At 44.1% G+C, this 17,166-nt stretch overlaps 1 long non-coding RNA gene across 2 annotated transcripts; it reads right to left on the bottom strand.

Annotated features, from left to right (window-relative positions):
• Positions 1-303: 303 nt before the first annotated feature.
• LOC142046331 (uncharacterized) lies at positions 304-15,552 on the bottom strand. Of its 2 annotated transcripts, none has more exons than XR_012655235.1 (3): positions 7,698-9,272; positions 4,690-5,319; positions 304-668 (listed from the first exon to the last, which is right to left on the bottom strand). It is a non-coding gene; the product is annotated as an uncharacterized LOC142046331 (long non-coding RNA). The 2 variants fall into 2 exon arrangements; XR_012655234.1 differs by lacking the exon at positions 304-668 and adding an exon at positions 11,604-15,552 and having other exon boundaries at positions 4,831-5,319; positions 7,698-7,793.
• Between the last annotated feature and the right edge of the window lie 1,614 nt (positions 15,553-17,166).

Raw genomic sequence — 17,166 nt, 5'->3', positions numbered from 1 at the left:
CAGGGGTTCTGGGGGGCAATCAGGGGACAGGGAGAAGGGCTGGTTGGATGGGACAGGGGCCCTGGGGGGGCTGTCAAGAATGAGAGGAGGGGTTGGATGGGGCAGCAGGGATCTGGGGGCAGTCAGAGGACAGGAAGTGGGGGTGTGTGGATGGGGCAGGGGTCCTGGGGGGACAGGCAGTAGGTGGGGGCTGGGCCACAACCCCCTCCCCTAACCTGCCCTCCATACAATTTACGAAAACCGAGCAGCCCTTGGGCCAAAAAGTTTCCCCACCCCTGCACTAGGAGGTACAAGAATAAGAGTGGTAGCTAACAATGTCTGGATGTAATCCATAATTTGTTTGTGTCAATGTATAAAAGGAGAAGTCGTAGGAGGGGTAACTTTGTCCAGGCAAGGGGGACAGCATCCTGCTACGCTGACTGAGCTAGTACCATTGTCATAGGCACAGGGGCGGCCCTAGACTAGCTGTGAGCAACTAGTGCCCTAGGCGAACCCTGAAATCAGCGCCCCCACCCCAAACCCCAAGGGCAGATCTATGCTGAGGTTTTGGGTAAACTGGGAAACATTTTGCCCCTTTTTTCCTTTTAATGTTTTTAAGAGGTTTTTTTTTTTAAACAGAGGCTTAAATATTCGGTTTGTCCGTCGGTCCGTCTGTCCAACCAATGTTTCTGAAATCGGATAAAATAGAGACACGACATTTTTAGAATAGATTTCTACATAACAGCTAGATGATCATTCAGTCTGATTTCAAATAAAAATGCATTAAAAATGTTAATTATAATTTTTATTATTACAAATCCAGAATTGTCCATTACACTATCCTGCTTTAACTGCCATTACTACCACATCCAATATAGAAAAAATAAGAAAACTCTTCAGTGAACTTTAACCTGTATTTACAAAACACTCTGAATAAAAAACACTCTGTGCTCTTAAAACATGACTTTTCTTGCTTTAAGTTTGAAAATTCAGTTACTAGTTCTTTTAGATCCAGTTTTCCAGCTATTTCATGCTCTGTTGACATTGTGGCAAGTCTAACAAGTCTCTCTTGCACCATTGTTGAACGCAGATATGTTTTTATCAATTTTAACTTTGAGAAGCTACGTTCCCCACTAGCTATGGAAACTGTAATGTGTAGAGCTATAAAAATGTTTGGAAATCTGTCTGTGAGTTTATTTTCACAAACAAACTTCAGTACTTCTTCAGGAGTGGAATGTTTCTTAAGCTGTCTTGAAAAAGCCTAAAGATCACTATAAAAATCTGTAGCATCAATGTCTTTTGAATTTTCATGAGTTAATACCGACTCTAGCTTTATACAAAATTCTCTTCTCTGTTTTGCTGTTTTCTTTTTCAAGCCATGGATATCATATAGAAAGCCAGATAGTGACTCTAGCTGCTGCATCTGTTGAAATCTTTCGTCAGCTGAGTGAACAGCAGTATCAAGGACCGCGAAGTAGAAATTCACTTTGAACCTTTGTTTTGGGTTCTGAATGGGTGCGTCTCATCCTTCATACGAAAACTGCTGTTTCTTTTGATGAATGTGAACTGGCTCTGGTTCAAATTCTGTTAGAAAGTCTATTTCTTCAGCAAGCTCAAGAGAATCTACCAGTGTTCTTTCGAACCCTTCATCACTTCTGAATTCCTCCAGAATATTTTTAGCTTGCTGCAGTTTTTGAATAGCAGAATGTATGTTCAAGTTCTTTTCCCGAAGCTGCTTGCTAGTGAGGTTAATCTCAAAAAGGATATTATGCCACAAAATGAGTGAAGTCACAAACTGGAACTCAGAAAGGCCATTTGCAAGAGCTTCTGCATCTGAATGTGCCGTATTGCCAGATGATCCAGTAAAGATAGTATGATGAGAAATTTCAATTAAGGCATCATAAATATTTCAAAGTTCATAGCAAAGAGGCTTCAAAGCATCAGTGTGACTCTCCCATGTTGTCTGACTAAGTAATTTCACAGGGTACGTCTACACTACAGGATTATTCCGATTTTACATAAACCTGTTTTGTAAAACAGATTGTATAAAGTCGAATGCACGTGGCCACACAAAGCACACTAATTTGGTGGTGTGCATCCATGTACTGAGGCTAGCGTCAATTTCTGGAGCGTTGCACCGTAGGTAACTATCCCGCAGCTATCCCATAGTTCCCGCAGTTGCTCCCACCCATTGGAATTCTGGGTTGAGATCCCAATGCATGATGGTGCAAAAACAGTGTCGCAGGTGATTCTGGGTAAATGTTGTCACTCATTCCTTCCTCCGTGAAAGCAACGGCAGACAATATTTCACGTCTTTTCCCTGGATTGTCCGGCAGACGCCATAGGCATGGCAACCATGGAGCCCGTTTTGCCTTTTGTCACTGTCACCGTATGTGTACTGGATGCCGCTGACAGAGACAGTACTGCAGCGCTACAAATAGCAGCATTCATTTGCTTTTGCAAGGCAGCAGAAACGGTTACCAGTATTCTGTACCGTCTGTGTGGCCATTGTAATTGGCGAAGAGATTGATGGTTATCAAGTCAATCTGTTACCGTGCTGCTGTCAGTGGGTGTTCCTGGTTGGCCTCCTGAGGTCGCCAAGGGTGCAAAGACAAAAATGGGAATGACTCCCCGAGTCATTCCCTCCTTTATGTTTTATCTAGAAAATAGAGTCAGTCCTGCCAGAATATGGGGCAAGTGTACTAGACAATCAGTGTAACAAGAACCAAGAGCACAGTCGCGCCGGTCAGTCCCGCAGAAATGATGAGCTACAGCCATTCCTAAGGGAATGCTCTCTGCAACAACCCCCCATTGCCTTCCCTCCTTCCCAACCCTCCTGGCTACTGTTTGCAGTTGCCCCCCATTTGTGTATGAAGTAATAAAGAAAGCAGGAATATAGAAACACTGACTTTTAGTGAGATAAAAGAGGGGAGGCAGCCTCTCAGCTGCTATGATAGTCCAGGCAGTACGAACGTTTCTTAGAGCATAAAGGGGGGGCCTGATGGAGCTCAGCCCGTAGTGGACCAGCCATTCTGTACCTCTGCTGGAATGACCAGGAGTCAATCTTATTTTTTTACCGCAGGCGCCCCCCGGCCGACCTCACCTGAGACCAACCAGAGCTACTCCAGGATGATGAGGATGGCTCATCAGATCATTTTGTACTGTACCATTGCACCTGGGGAGAAGAGAGGGAGAGGATGCTGCTGTTCATGCCGTGCAGAAGCAGGCAGTAAGGGAGCAATGGGGCGGTGACAGAAAAAAGGCAAAAAATGATTTTTTTCCCTTTCCTTCACGGGGGGGAAGAGGGGGAAATTGACTGAGATATAACTCAAGAACCACCCCGGACAATGTATTTGACCCCTACAGGCATTGGGACCTCAGCCAAGATGAAAATGCTTTTCGGAGACTGCGGGGAACTGTGGGATAGCTGGAGTCTCAGTACCCACTCCCCTTCCTTCATGAGCGTCCATTTGATTCTTTGGCTTCCCGTTACGCTTGTCACACAGCACTGGCTGTGGACTCTGTATCATAGCCGGGAGATTTTTCAAATGCTCTGGCACTTTCGTCTTCTGTAACGAGCTGTGAAGAACAGATTTGTCTCCTAATACAGCGATCAGACTCCATATCTCTCCCGTACAGTCCATGCTGGAGCTCTTTTTGGATTTGGGACTGCATCGCCACCCATGCTGATTGGAGCTCCACACTGAGCAAACAGGAAATGCAATTCAAAAGTTCGCGGGGCTTTTCCTGTCTACTTGGCCAGTGCATCCGAGTTCAGCCTGCTTTCCAGAGCAGTCACAGTGGTGCACTGTGGGATACCGCCCGGAGGCTAATACTGTCGATTTGCGGCCACACTAACCCTAATCCGATATGGTTATACCGATTTCAGTGCTACTCCTCTCATTGGGGAGGAGCACAGAAACCGGTTTAAAGAGCCCTTTATATCGATATAAAGGGCCTCGTTGTGTGGATGGGTACAGCGTTAAATCGGTTTAACGCTGCTAAAATCAGTATAAATGTGTAGTGTAGACCAGGCCACAGTTAGAGGATTCACTTGGCGAGCGACAATCTCCCAATGGTGTATTGAGCCTGTGAAAAACACATAAACACATTGCACCAGATCAAAGAAACTGCTTGCGTCCAAACAGCTAGCAGCATCATTGACAACCAAATTCAGAAAATGAGCACTGCAAGGAACGAAAAAGGCGCTAGGATTGATTTCCATCATTCTCCTTTGCACATCATTTTCTTTACCCTTCATATTCCTCCCCTTATCATAGACTTGGCCACATAAGTTTTCAACAGATAATGAAACTGTTTCAAGCTCTTGTAGAATAGTTTCAGTCATAAATGCTCCAGTCGTCTCCTTCAGTGTTACGAAACCCCAAAATGTTTCTTTATGACCACGTCAACATTATCTTTATCTGCAGACTTTTTCCATATCCACAAAAAGAAAGATTATCGTCATTTGTTCAACATGACTCACATGTGGTGTACAGTCCAGTATTATTGAAAAGTATTTTGCAGAATGGGCAGCTTCTACAATTTTCTTTTTAATGACATTTGCTAGGATTTGAATCTGTTCATTCTGCATATTTTTTCCTAAGTAATGAACCTGTGTTTCATGATCAGTTATTTTACGTAGATGCTCCTTCATGACTGGATCAAACAAAGCTAGGTATTCAACAAATTATTTAAATTTTCCATTACCTTGAGTGTATAATTTTTCATTTTTACTGCAGCCATAGAATGCTGAATTTTGCCTACCAAGAACTCTCACTAAAGCAATCAGACGCTTTGTTGCCAATATTCTTTTTTCCTTGATCACACGTAAATTTTCTTCATTAACAGTTTTTCTATTTTTTAATCATAATTCAAGTTCTTTCCAATTTTGAAAATATTCCAAATATTCTGTACTTCTTTCACGTGAAGAGAGAATTGAAGATATGTTTTTCCAGTCCTTTGAACCATTTTCAGTAAGTGATGTACCAATCGCTTGATTTCTAAACAACTTGCAGCAAAAGCAAAACACAGTCCTTTGACACTGAATATTGTAACCAGTTTTGATGAATTTCTTGCCCATTGATGAGTTTCCTCTTGTAATGCTGAGCAGGGAATTTTCTTTTATTTCCATCCTTAGGGAAGGGAAATTCACAAACTTGTTTGGGTCCATGTTCTACGAGAATTTGCTGCACACTGTCATCACATCTGGGCCACGAAGCTGGGTCCCCATACTGTAACTTGTTTGTAACTTCCTCATCCTTTCTTCCTCAATCTCAGTCTCACCACAATCCCTGGAAAAATCATGGAGCAGGTGCTGAAGGAATCCATCCTGAAACACTTAGAGAAAAACAATGGTGATCAGTAAGCAGTCAGCATGGATTCACCACGGGTAAAATCAGCCTGACCAACCTGATTGCTTTCTATGTAATGAGATGACTGGACTTGGGGAGGGGGGCAAAGCTGTGATGTTGTATACCTGACTTAGTAAGGCCTTTTTGACATGGTTTCCCACAATGCCTTCTCATCAGCAAACTAAGGAAGTATGGTTGGGGAATGGACCTGTGAAGTGGATGAGAAAACTGGTGAATCAACGGGCTCAGTGGGTAGGTAGCAGTGGCACACTCCAGTTGGCATCCAGTAAGCAAGTGTGTGTCCCCAGGGGTCTGTCTTAGGGCCCGTTCTATTCAAGTCTTCATAATGATCTGATGAGGGAATAGCGTGCCACATTAAGTAAATTTGCAGATGACGCCAAGTGGGGGAGTGGTGGAGCACGCTGGAGGGCAGGGATAGGATTCAGGAGACTTAGACAAATTGGAGAAGTGAGCCGCAAGAACCTCAAATGAAAGTTCAACAAGGACAAGTGCAAAGTCCTGCACTTAGGACAGAAAAACCCAGCACTGCTACAGGCTGGGGACTGTTGGCTAAGTAGCAGTGCTGAAGAAAAGGATCTTGGGGTTCCAGTAGATGGATAAGTTGAACATGAACACCTACAGTGTGCTCTTCTTGTAGCCCAAAAGGCTAATAGCATACTGGGCTTATTAGTACGCAGTGTTGCGACAGATCGAGGATGTGATATTCCCTCTATTCTGGCACTGGTGAGGCACATCTGAATACTTGTTCCAGTTTTGGGCGCCAAACTACAAACAAGAACGTGGAACAAATTGGGAGAGAGTCCAGCGGAGGCAACAAAAATGATTAGAGGACTAGAAGCACATGACTTATGAAGAGAGCTGAAGGAACTGGGCTATTTAGTCCTGCAGAAGAGAAGACTACAGGGGGATTGTGATAGGCAACCTTCCAAACTACTTGAATGGATGCTCCAAGGAGCGAGGCGAGCTAGCTGTCCTCAGTGGTGAAGACGGAGGAAGAACAAGGAGCAATGGTTTAAGTTGCAGTGCGGAGGGTATTATTCTTTTTCCTTATCACATGTAAATTTCTTCATTGATAGTTTTTTCTTTTTTTCAAGTAATTCAAGTTCTTTCCAATTTTGAAAACATTCCAAATGTTCTGTACTTCTTTCATGTGAAGAGAGAATTGAAGATACGTTTTTCCAGTCCTTTGAATCATTTTCAATAAGTGATATATCAGTTGCTTGATTTCTAAACAACTTGCAGCAAAAGCAAAACACAGAGTCCTTCGACACTGAATATTGTAACCAGTTTTGATGAATTTCTTCCCATTAATGAGTTTCCTCTTGTAATGCTGAGCTGAGAATTTTCTTTTATTTCCATCCGATCTTTAGAGCTATTTAAGGTCCGGCTAGACCGCACCCTGGCTGGGATTATTTAGGGAAAATGGTCCTGCCTTTAGCAGGGGGTTGGACTAGATGACCTCATGAGGTCCCTTCCAACCTTTTGATTCTATGATTCCTTCTACTTCATTTACTTCAATTTCTGCGTGTCTCTCTGAAAGTGAATAAATTTTCTCCACTTCCATATCAGTCTGATGCTGTGAGCTGCCTTCATCTAGAAGTAAGTTTCCATCATCTTGAGTTTCCAAACTGCTTTTTTGTAGACGTAAGCTACCCTCATCTTGAAGTAATATACCTACATTTTGATGTTCCAAACTGCTTCTATGCGGATGTGAGCTAACCTCCTCCTCTCCAAGTAAAATTCCTTCATCTGGATGCTGTGAACTGCTTCCATCTTTATTTGGATTAAAGAAGAGATATTTCCGGAAGGATCCCTGCTGTTTTGCTTGGTCCTTTTCGTTCTCAGCCATTCATTTATGATACTCAGCTCCTGAGGGTTTTCTTTTTCCTCTTTCTGACATGGGGCATTTGAATATTGTTATGTACTCTGCTCCCGACTGCAAGCATTATAGCGTTAAGGAGGGCTGACACACACACCACACGGTTGGCGATTTAACCACGTTGCAGACATCCCAACATGTCTTTTCACTGCGTAAAGGTTCAGTGATTAGTAACATACACTCATTTACCTATTAAACAGTTAGTTATAGCATTGATATGGAAACAAAATGATCTTTTTGGACATTATAACCCAACACTGGTTGTTTGGAAAGTAATCCCCTTTCTCACAGTTACCCGCTTGGAGTGTGACATTATCACTTTCGTGGTTTATTAAGCGTTAATGCTGTTACTTTTCTTTCATGGACTTAATTTATTACCTGTGAAACAGTTATAACAAAGAAAATTTCATAATTATACAGCCCGATAATAACACTAAGGTTTAATAATGCTTAAAGATACTTACATTTTGGATTTATAATGCTGAAAGATGTTATCCTTTATTCTTTGGCACCAAGAAACACAAATTTCCACAATATTTGCTCGATTCTTAAGCATCTACCTGCAATGTGTGTTAAAATGACTGTTTGATGTGTATCAACTTGTGATATCTTCTCTCTACATGACTTTCTGGCTATGCAACTTTGATGTATATTCAAGTTAGGTCTCACTAGCATTGCAGCTCTTGCCACTGGCAGATGTGTTTCATTATGGTTGAGTTATTGCTTATCAAAATTGAGGACTGGGTCATCTTGCCCCTACGTCGCAAATTAAAAAAAAATCGCTAAAATATTATTTATTTTGCAGTAAATAAAAGATTTGACATATTAATAAATTCTCAGAAATGTAGAGAAATGAATTATAATTCCTATCCCCTCCCTACATCAAAAGCCTCACTAAAATCAAGATATATCTGCCCACTGCTTCCCCCCATCCATTAGGCCATTAACCATGTCAGAGAAGAAAATTAGGTTGGCTTGGAATAATTTATTCTTGATAAATCCACGGTGACTATTACTCATCATCCTATTATCCTCTAGGTATTTACAGATAGTTTAATAATTTGTTCTACTATGTTGCCAGATATCGAGGTCAGGCTGACTGGTCTGTAGTTCCCTGGGACCTCTTTGTTCCTCTTTTTAAAGATAAACATTATGTTTGCCCTTCTCCAGCCCTTTGGGACCTCACGATTCTCCATGAGCTCACAAAAATAATCGCTACTGGTATGTTTGGTTATTGTAAGGAGGTTTATTATATGGCTACACTGAGGTTAATTCAAGAAGAGTCTGATTGCACCAGGCAGCAAAGAGCACCATGGTTTCAGATAGCACCCATTTACCAACAACTAAGGGACAATACAAGAGCCACTCGCCTTGATGCTGTAGCTCCTGCCCCTGCTGTGCATACCACTGGACTAGTTCTTTAAGGGAAGAGAACCTGTGAACAGTGGAGAACAAAGAGCCTGTCTAGATTTGAATGGAGAGAGTGTTAAGGAAGAAAGACTGACCTCCAGAGATTAGGGCGCATCTAACATGGGTCAAGTGGCTGAGAGCTCTACTGGTACAGGCCAGGCCCACCATGTGCCAAAACTGCGGTAGTTGAGGCTCCCGGTCCTCTCGGCACTGTGGACCAGGAAGCAGGATGGGCAGACCCCAGGCTCACCAGCAGGAATGGGTAAGGAACGGGGACCGGGATGCGGGAGGCAGGAGCTCCTGAGTGGGTATAGTAGAGGATTTGATATGGAACTAGTTGAGAGACAATGAATATGCAGCCCCAGTGGTATTTTTTCAATTTCACTTTGGGCTTGTCTACGCTTGAAATGCTACAGCTGCAGTGCTACAGCTGTGCCACTGTAGCGCTTCAGTATAGACACTTCTTATGCTGAGAGGAAGGGTTCTCCCATCAGTGTAGGTAATCCACCTCCTCAAGAGACAGCGGCTAGGACAACAGAAAAATTGTGCCATTGATGTAGCACTGTCTACATGGGAACTTAGGTCAGCTCAATTAAATCAGACAGCAGTGTGGGATTTCCCCACCCCCACCCCCGAGCCAACCTCATTTCCTGTTATAGACCAGCTGCTATCACCAAATATTTCAAAAAGTGCTTAGTACAGTCAAAAATAGGTGACACCTAAGACTGACCCAACTCCAAGTAAAGTTAATGGGAATACCCCAATGGAAGTTGGAACTAGACTCTGATCCTGCAAACAGAATTTCTAGTTCAGACTGTGCCCATGTGGAGTGAAGTCAGAAGGGCTCCATATGGAGTCTGCACTAGTGAATCTATAGGACTGAGGACCTAAGCCCTCAGTTCGGCATTTAACATGCATTCTGAAAATTCAGCACTCTTAACATTTCCATTAAGTTCTAAGTGGAACTGTTGCTGAAAGTCCATTTTTAGAAAAAGAAGAACCACTCCTTCACTTCTCGTAATAATTCTTGCAAAACTTCTAAGAGGCAGCAGTTTCCAAGCTTCTGAAGATGTAGACAGGGCTTATTACCCTAGCGTTCATGAGAACGAAGACAGTTATCTATAGGAAGCTTGGTAAATCAGTGAGTATCTCATCTTTCTTGTCTCTGTTTCATATTTTAGATACATATATAAATGTATTAAGTGGAAAGATATAGTAAATTATTAAGAATTTGCAATAATGATGGCGTAATTAAGCAAGGGATGCAGCCTTTCAGAACCATTCAAGCATAAAACTAGGAAGGAATCAAGATGGGGATTGAGCTAGTTGGGAATGCAGTGGAATGAGATGCTGCCCAAAGCCTTAAGGACAAACAGGAGCAGGCCTGTTGAAAATATCTGACAAACATTATATTAAAAACAATTCTGGATTTTAGTTCCAAAACTGCTTCAGGAAAACATTAGTTTGTAAACAGCTTCATATAAGAACATGAGAATGTTAAACATAAAATGCTTCATATCTAATCCAGGGGGGAATCTGATTTATTGCAGGCCATGGATTGAGCTCACAACATCTATTATTGTTAATGTAGATTTATATGAGTGAGTCCACATGCACTGTGTGGAGACTGTACCATTAGAGGCTCTCTTCTGTTTAGAAAGAATTAAAAGCTGTGGAAGGAGTGGTCCAGAAAACTGCGCTGGCTCTTGCAATATAAACACTTGGTAGAAGCCCTGTTTTCAAATAATGTACAATTGCATTGTAACTGAGCAGTAGTACTTATATAGGATAGAACAGTGATTCTCAATCTCTTCCGTACTCAGGCCCCCTTTCCCCCATTTAGCAATATGGGAAGGGCAGGGTGGTCCTAACCCTCTGACACCTGGCAGTGACCCCGAGGTTGAGAATCTCTGGTATAAAGCATTATCCTCCATGTTTATATTTAACTCCACCCCTGCAAGGGTTGTGAATGCAGGAGGTGTTAAAGTCCGTGGCTTGTTTGAATTGATCTGACCTAATTTTCTTTGAAGCAGTTATATGGTAGAAAGTAGAATCTAGTTATTAAAGCCCAGGACTGGACGCTGGAGCTCCAAATCCTATTACCACCTTTGTCACAGACTTGATTGTGATCTTGAAGAATTCACATAATCTCCTTGCGCCTCAATTTCTCTTACTCACCATGCTATAGTGAAACAATGTTTATACAGCACTTTCATAGCCTCCTATTGTATTTAGGACTTTGCTAAATATATTCAGAACACAGGACATTTTGACTCAAACTACACAATCTCGGCTATATGTGGAATTAATTTTTTTGAATGAGGAACTATGATTAAAGGGAGAACATGATCTTTTTTTATTTTAAATTGATTATATGTTGCCAAGGCTGATTCCCCACTCTGGTACTTTGAGTGCAGAAAGTGGGGGACAACAAGGATTCTAAAAATTAATACTGGCCACTCCAGGCTTGGATTAAACTCCCAAGGATTTTCTCTGACCTTGGATGGGTAGATGCTGCCACCATCCAATTGCAAAAAAATCCTTTTAGAGCCCAGGAAGGCACACTTGGGAATTCCTTCCTGTGGGGTTCCCTCAAGCCCTTTCACCTCCCTCTAGGGAAGAGCTGAGAAAGAAAACAAAGGAAATCTGCTGTTGCCACCAGCTAATTAAACAACTTGTGCACAGACCTCTTAGAGACATAAAAATCCAATCCTGTTCTTTAAAAAGGTAAACTTTATTGAAAACAAAAAGAAAGAAAATATATTTGGAATTTAGGCTTTTTGCTAAATTTAAAAAAAAGTGCAAGGATTAAGCATCAAGATAGCTCTCTTGAGGTCCAGTTTAAAGGTTACAAGCAAAACAAAAGCACCTGGAGTTAGCACAAAGGAATCCACAAGCCATAAAGAAATAAAATAAATAAACCTAATTGCGACTTCCTAGACATTTCTTGATCTACTTACATATCTAGGGTTTCAAATGAGGAGTTTCTAGGTATGATCTGATGATTTTTCATGCTTGGCTCAAAGCTTTTTACAGCATAGTTCCAGCCCTGTCTCTCCTCTCCGGGAGAACAACCACAGACCGACAGAAGAGTAGTCTTGTTTCATTTTAAAAAGTTCTACCCTTCCCATTGGCTCTTTTGGCCAGGTGCCCACTCAATTCTTTTTATCTATGCATGCAGTCAAACTTTTTAACCCTTTACAGGCAAAGCAAGGGAGAACAGCTACCAAGAGGGATTTTATAGCTAACTGGATGGCTGGGTACATAAAAGGGAGCCACCCCTCCCCCATTCATTTATCATATGCCCCTCAAATCACAGACAGTGCTGACCAGCCTGGTTCAGGTCGAGTCCACACCAGCTGGGATTTCTTCCTGGAGGTTTAGGAAACAGAGTTAATAAGATACATGTACCTCTAATTTTACTATTAATTACATGAAGAACTAAACAGTATTATTCACAATCAAGAACTACAATGGCTTAGAAGACAGGAACATTTTTACCCTGCTGATTCTGGGAAACCTTCCCAGGAAAGTGCATCAGCCACTTTGTTAGAGGTTCCTGTAATGTGTTGTATTTCAGTCTCTTTGACTGTGCGAAGGCACTTTAGTGCAGCATGGTCAGTCTGCAGGTGGAAACGCCATCCCCAAATGTACGAGCATAGCTTCTCCAGAGCATACACAATGGCGTAACATTCTTTTTCTGAGACTGACCAGTGGCTTTCCCTCTCAGAAAGTTTTTTGCTGAGAAAGACGACAAGATGGAATTGTTGATCTGGTCTTTCCTGCAATAAAACTGCTCCTACATCATGCTCGGATGCGTCTGTGGTTACAACAAACGGTTGGTCTAAGTCCAGGGTTAAGCTGGTTTAGGGCCTTTTGACACTATTCAATCCACTGAACTGCATTTGGCTATTTTTTCCTAGTCAGTCTATCAGTGGGGTGGCAATTTGGCTGTAGTGTGGTACAAATCATCGGTAATACCCGGCCAAGCCCAAGAAGGATTGGACCTGCTTCTTTGACTTAGGGACAGGCCAATTTTGGATAGCGTTTACTTTAGCCTGCAGGGGGTTGATAGTTCCTTGACCCACCTGGTGTCCAAGGTATGTTACCCTGTTTAGGCCTATTTGACATTTTTTGGCTCTAACGATTAATCCTGCCTCTCTTATAAGCTGAAAGACAGCTTGGGGGTGTTCCAGGTGTTCTGCCCATGAATCTGAGAATATAGCCACATCATCAAGGTAGGCGACTTCAAAATACCCAAATCCAGCCAGAAAGTTATCTACTAGTCTCTGGAAGGTGGTGGGTGCATTTTGCAGTCCAAAAGGGAGCACATTAATTTCATACAGCCTTACACGGGTGATGAAGGCTGACTTTTCCTTGGCTGCCGCCTCTAGCAGCACTTGCCAGTACCTCTTAGTTAAGTCTAAGGCGGAGATGAACTGGGCACGTCCCTGTTTCTCCAATAGCTTATCTGTGGATGATCTTGGATAGTTTTCTGGGCGAGTTACAGCATTTAGCTTATGGTAGTCCACACAAAAGCAGATTTCCCCATCAGGTTTGGGAACCAGAACCACTGGAGAGGCCCATGCATTCTCAGAGAGGCAGATTACACCCATCTGTAACACCTCCTTGATCTCCCTTTCTATTGCAGTTTTGGCTTAAAGAGCCATCCGGTAAAGTTGGGTTCTAACTGGGCAAGCATCACCTGTGTCAATGGAGTGGTACACCCCTTCTGTCTGTCCTGAGGTGGCTGAAAAAATTGGCGCGAAGCTGGTGCAGAGCTCCTGGATTTGCTGTCACTGCTTACACCAAAGGGTTATGCACAGGCCACTATTCTTCTGTGCCACTGTTGCTTTTTCCTTCATAGTAGACTCCATCAGGCCACTCAGAATCATCTCTTTCCTGGGCTGTAAATTGGAGAACCTTGATTTCTCAGGAATAAAATGGCTTTAGAGAGTTAACATGGTATGCTTTAGGTTTTAGGGTAGGGTTTGAGAATGCTACAAGGTAATTAACAACTCCCAGAGGCTCTCGGATCATAAATGGCCCCTCCCATGATGCTTCCATCTTATTGGCCTGGAGCGTTTTCAGGACCATGACTTGGTCACCTACTTTTAAGGAACGCTCTCTGACATGTTTATCATACCAAGCCTTTTGCTCTTGTTGAGCATCCTGTAGGTTTTCTCGAGCAAGGACTAGAGAGTCCTTGAGGGTGTTTTGCAGGTTGGTTACAAAGTCCAAAATATTAGTTCCTGGAGACGATGTAAACCCCTCCCCCCATTGCTGATTTACCAACTGTAATGGCCACTTAACCTCGTGGCCATACACAAGTTCAAATGGTGAAAACCCTAAACTGGGATGTGGTACAGCCCTGTAAGCAAAGAGCAACTGCTGCAACACTAGGTCACAATCATTGGAGTGCTCATTCATGAATTTACTTATCATGGCCCCTGAAGTCCCATTAAACTTCTACACTAGGCCATTTGTTTGATGGTGGTAAGGGGTGGCAACCAAGTTCTTTACCCCATGAGCTTTCCAAAGACGTTTCATGGTCCCTGCCAGGAAGTTAGTTCCTGAATCTGTAAGGATGTCAGAGGGGCAACCTACCCTGGCAAAAATGTCTGTCAATGCCTGACTCATGCTATTAGCCCTGGTCTTGCTTAAAGCTACTGCTTCCAGCCATTGGGTGGCAAAATCCTTGAAGGTCAGTATATATAGCTTTTTTCTGGGTGCCTGTTTAGAGAAAAGACCTAGAATATCCACAGCTACACCCTGAAATGGAACCTCAGTTATGGGGAGTGGCTGGAGAGGGGCCTTGACCAGGTCTTGGGGCTTTCTCACCCTCTGGCACACCTCACAAGACCGGACATAGGTAGAAACGTCCTTGCCCATTCCCTTCCAGTGAAATGACTTCCCCAAATGGTCTTTGGTCCTGTTCACCCCAGCATGGTCACTAGGGTGATCGTGGGCTAAACTCAAGAGCTTTTCCCTATACTTAGTTGGACCTACTTTCTCTGAGGATGCCAGTCCTCCTTGTGGCCACCAGAAAGGGTTTCCTTGTATAAGATTCCTCCTTCTACAACAAACCTAGACCTATTGGAAGAGCTGAGAAGCGGTGGGTCACTCCATGCTACTGTCCAAGCTCCCTTGAGGCTTTCATCCACTTCCTGCTCAGCCTGGGACTGTTCCTTTGATGATGGAGACATTAGTTCCTTGCTGGGTTATGGACTTGGGCTTGGTCCCACTGGAAGCAATGCAGATGATGAGGTTGTCTCTGCCGATTGTGAACCACTTTCCACCAGTGCACTAGGTTGTATTTCAGGTTCCAGAAGAGCTTCTTGCGCCGGTGTAGCTGCTGCTTCAGGTGCGGGCTCTGTGGTGCCCTTTGGTGCTGGCACTCCTGACTCTAGTAGGGCTGAAAGCACGGGCTCTGGTGCTGACTGCTCCACCATTTAATTCTTAGGCTGGTTTTGGCTGGGTCCCAGGAACTGGATCTACAACTGCTGCTGTAGACTTTGGTCTACCACATCTGGCTAGGTCCCTGTAGGAGGCTTAGGAATGGAGTCAGGTGTGGAAGCCTGTTTAGCTGGCTGTGGGTGACCATCCCTACCCTTTTTGTTAGCCTTACATGGTTGGCTAAGTCTTCTCCCAGCAGCATAGGAATAGGATAATCGTCATAGACTGCAAAAGTCCATATCGCTGCCCAGCCCTTGTACCTCGTCGGCAAGTTAAAAGAGTTGGCCTTAAAGGGATGCACCATCACTTGGGCCTCTGGGTCAATGAATTTGGGGTCCATCGGGGATTGGTGGATAGCTGACACCTATGCTCCAGTGTCTCTCCACACAGTAATCTTCCTCCCACCCACACTCACAGTTTCCCTTTGCTCTGGGGGTATTTACAAGGAATCTGGGCCTGTGTGGCACTTAATAGGCTACTGCACGGCCGTGCATCTTAGAGGGAACTTAGTACTCCACCAACTTTATTTCTTTCTCTCCTGAAAATACATACCCTTCAAAACTTGTACTCTAGTCATGACTATTATTCCACCACGTTTCTGTTATCCCTATAAAATCTGGTTTCACTTCCTGTACCAGTAGTTCTAGTTCCTCAAATTTGTTACCCAAACTCTCTACATTGCTATACAGATATCTTAGTTTTTTCTGCTCAGCTTTGCCCAGATTCCATTCCTGTTTAGGTACAGTCTTTCTACGGCCAGTATCACCTACATCAGGGGTTCTCAACCTTTTTTTTTCCTGAGACCCCCCCCCTCAACATGCTATAAAAACTCCAGGCCTGAGAGGCGGTAAGGAAGAAACTTGGGGCTCCGGGCTGTGGGGAGACCCTGGGGCATAGACATAGTTTTACTTCTATTTGAGGGGGCAAGGGCTGGCAGGGCTTGACCCAGCTCTGCACAGCGGGGTCCAGAGAGGGAGCACCACCTCCACCCATTGACTCACTCAGGAGGCCACCCAACCTCTCTGGGTTGTGGGGGGACACAACCAAAAAATATAACTCAAAGGAGGAACTCAGTTCAAAAAGTTTGAAAACTGCTCAGGGTGCAGCGAGGGAGTAGCTAGGGGCTGTGTGAAGTAAGGGGAGTAGCACAGGGTGCAGTCAGATGGTAGCTAGGAGCTGTATGTGGGCTGGAGGGAGCTCCCAGTGCAGCTCCCAGCTTCAGCAGCGGGGACGGGGGTGCTGGGGCTCCTGGCTTCAGCCTCCTGCAGCTTCTGGCTGTGGGGAGGAGGGGGAAGGTTTGCCAGCTTCAGCCCTGCACCGTTCCTGGCTTCGGAGGATGTCACCTTCAGCCCTGCACTGCTCCTAGCTGGGGATGGGGGCACTGGCTTCAGTCCTGCACTGCTCCCGGCTTCGCGGGGTGGGGGAGGGAGAGTGCCAGCTTCAGCCCCATGCTGCTCCTGGCTTGGATGGGGAGGGCGCTGACTTCATCCCCATGCCACTCCCAGCTTCAGCACTGGGGCTCAGGGCACCAGGTTTCAGCAGTGGGGCCCCACGGCCCCCCTAAAAGGGCTCGCTGACCTCCAGGGGGCTGCAGACCCCTGACTGAGATTCACTGGCTTACATGACTGTTATTGTCATTGTCATTGACGCTATCTTTTCTCTTGATGTCCATTCTCTCTGTTGTTCCTTTCTCCATTGCTGTACCTTCTCTTACTTGATTCTCCTCCCACTCAGTGTTAGAATCAGGCATGGAGATTGCATGAGCATCTCCCAAACATCTCCCCCAAATTCCTAGTTTAAAGCTCTTTTAATCAGTTGTACCAACCTGCAACCCAGACGTCTATTCCCCTCCCTAATCAGGTGGAGTCCATCCCATGAGAATAAATCTTCTGTCTATGAATGTCTCCCAGTGATTGAACATGCCAAAGCTCTCCTTGTAACACTGCTACCTGAGTTATCTGTTGATCATCATAATTTTGTCTCACTTCACTCTCCTCCTCCAAGGACAGATAGAATCCCAATGAAGATCCCCTAGCCTCCATTTCTTTAAGCATCTTCTTCAGCCTG

This window comes from Chelonoidis abingdonii, chromosome 2 (assembly GCF_003597395.2).
Source record: "Chelonoidis abingdonii isolate Lonesome George chromosome 2, CheloAbing_2.0, whole genome shotgun sequence".
Classification (NCBI taxonomy): Eukaryota; Metazoa; Chordata; order Testudines; family Testudinidae; genus Chelonoidis; species Chelonoidis abingdonii.
Note: the sequence above shows the minus strand (reverse complement) of the source record. Positions and strands in the feature narration are given on the sequence as shown.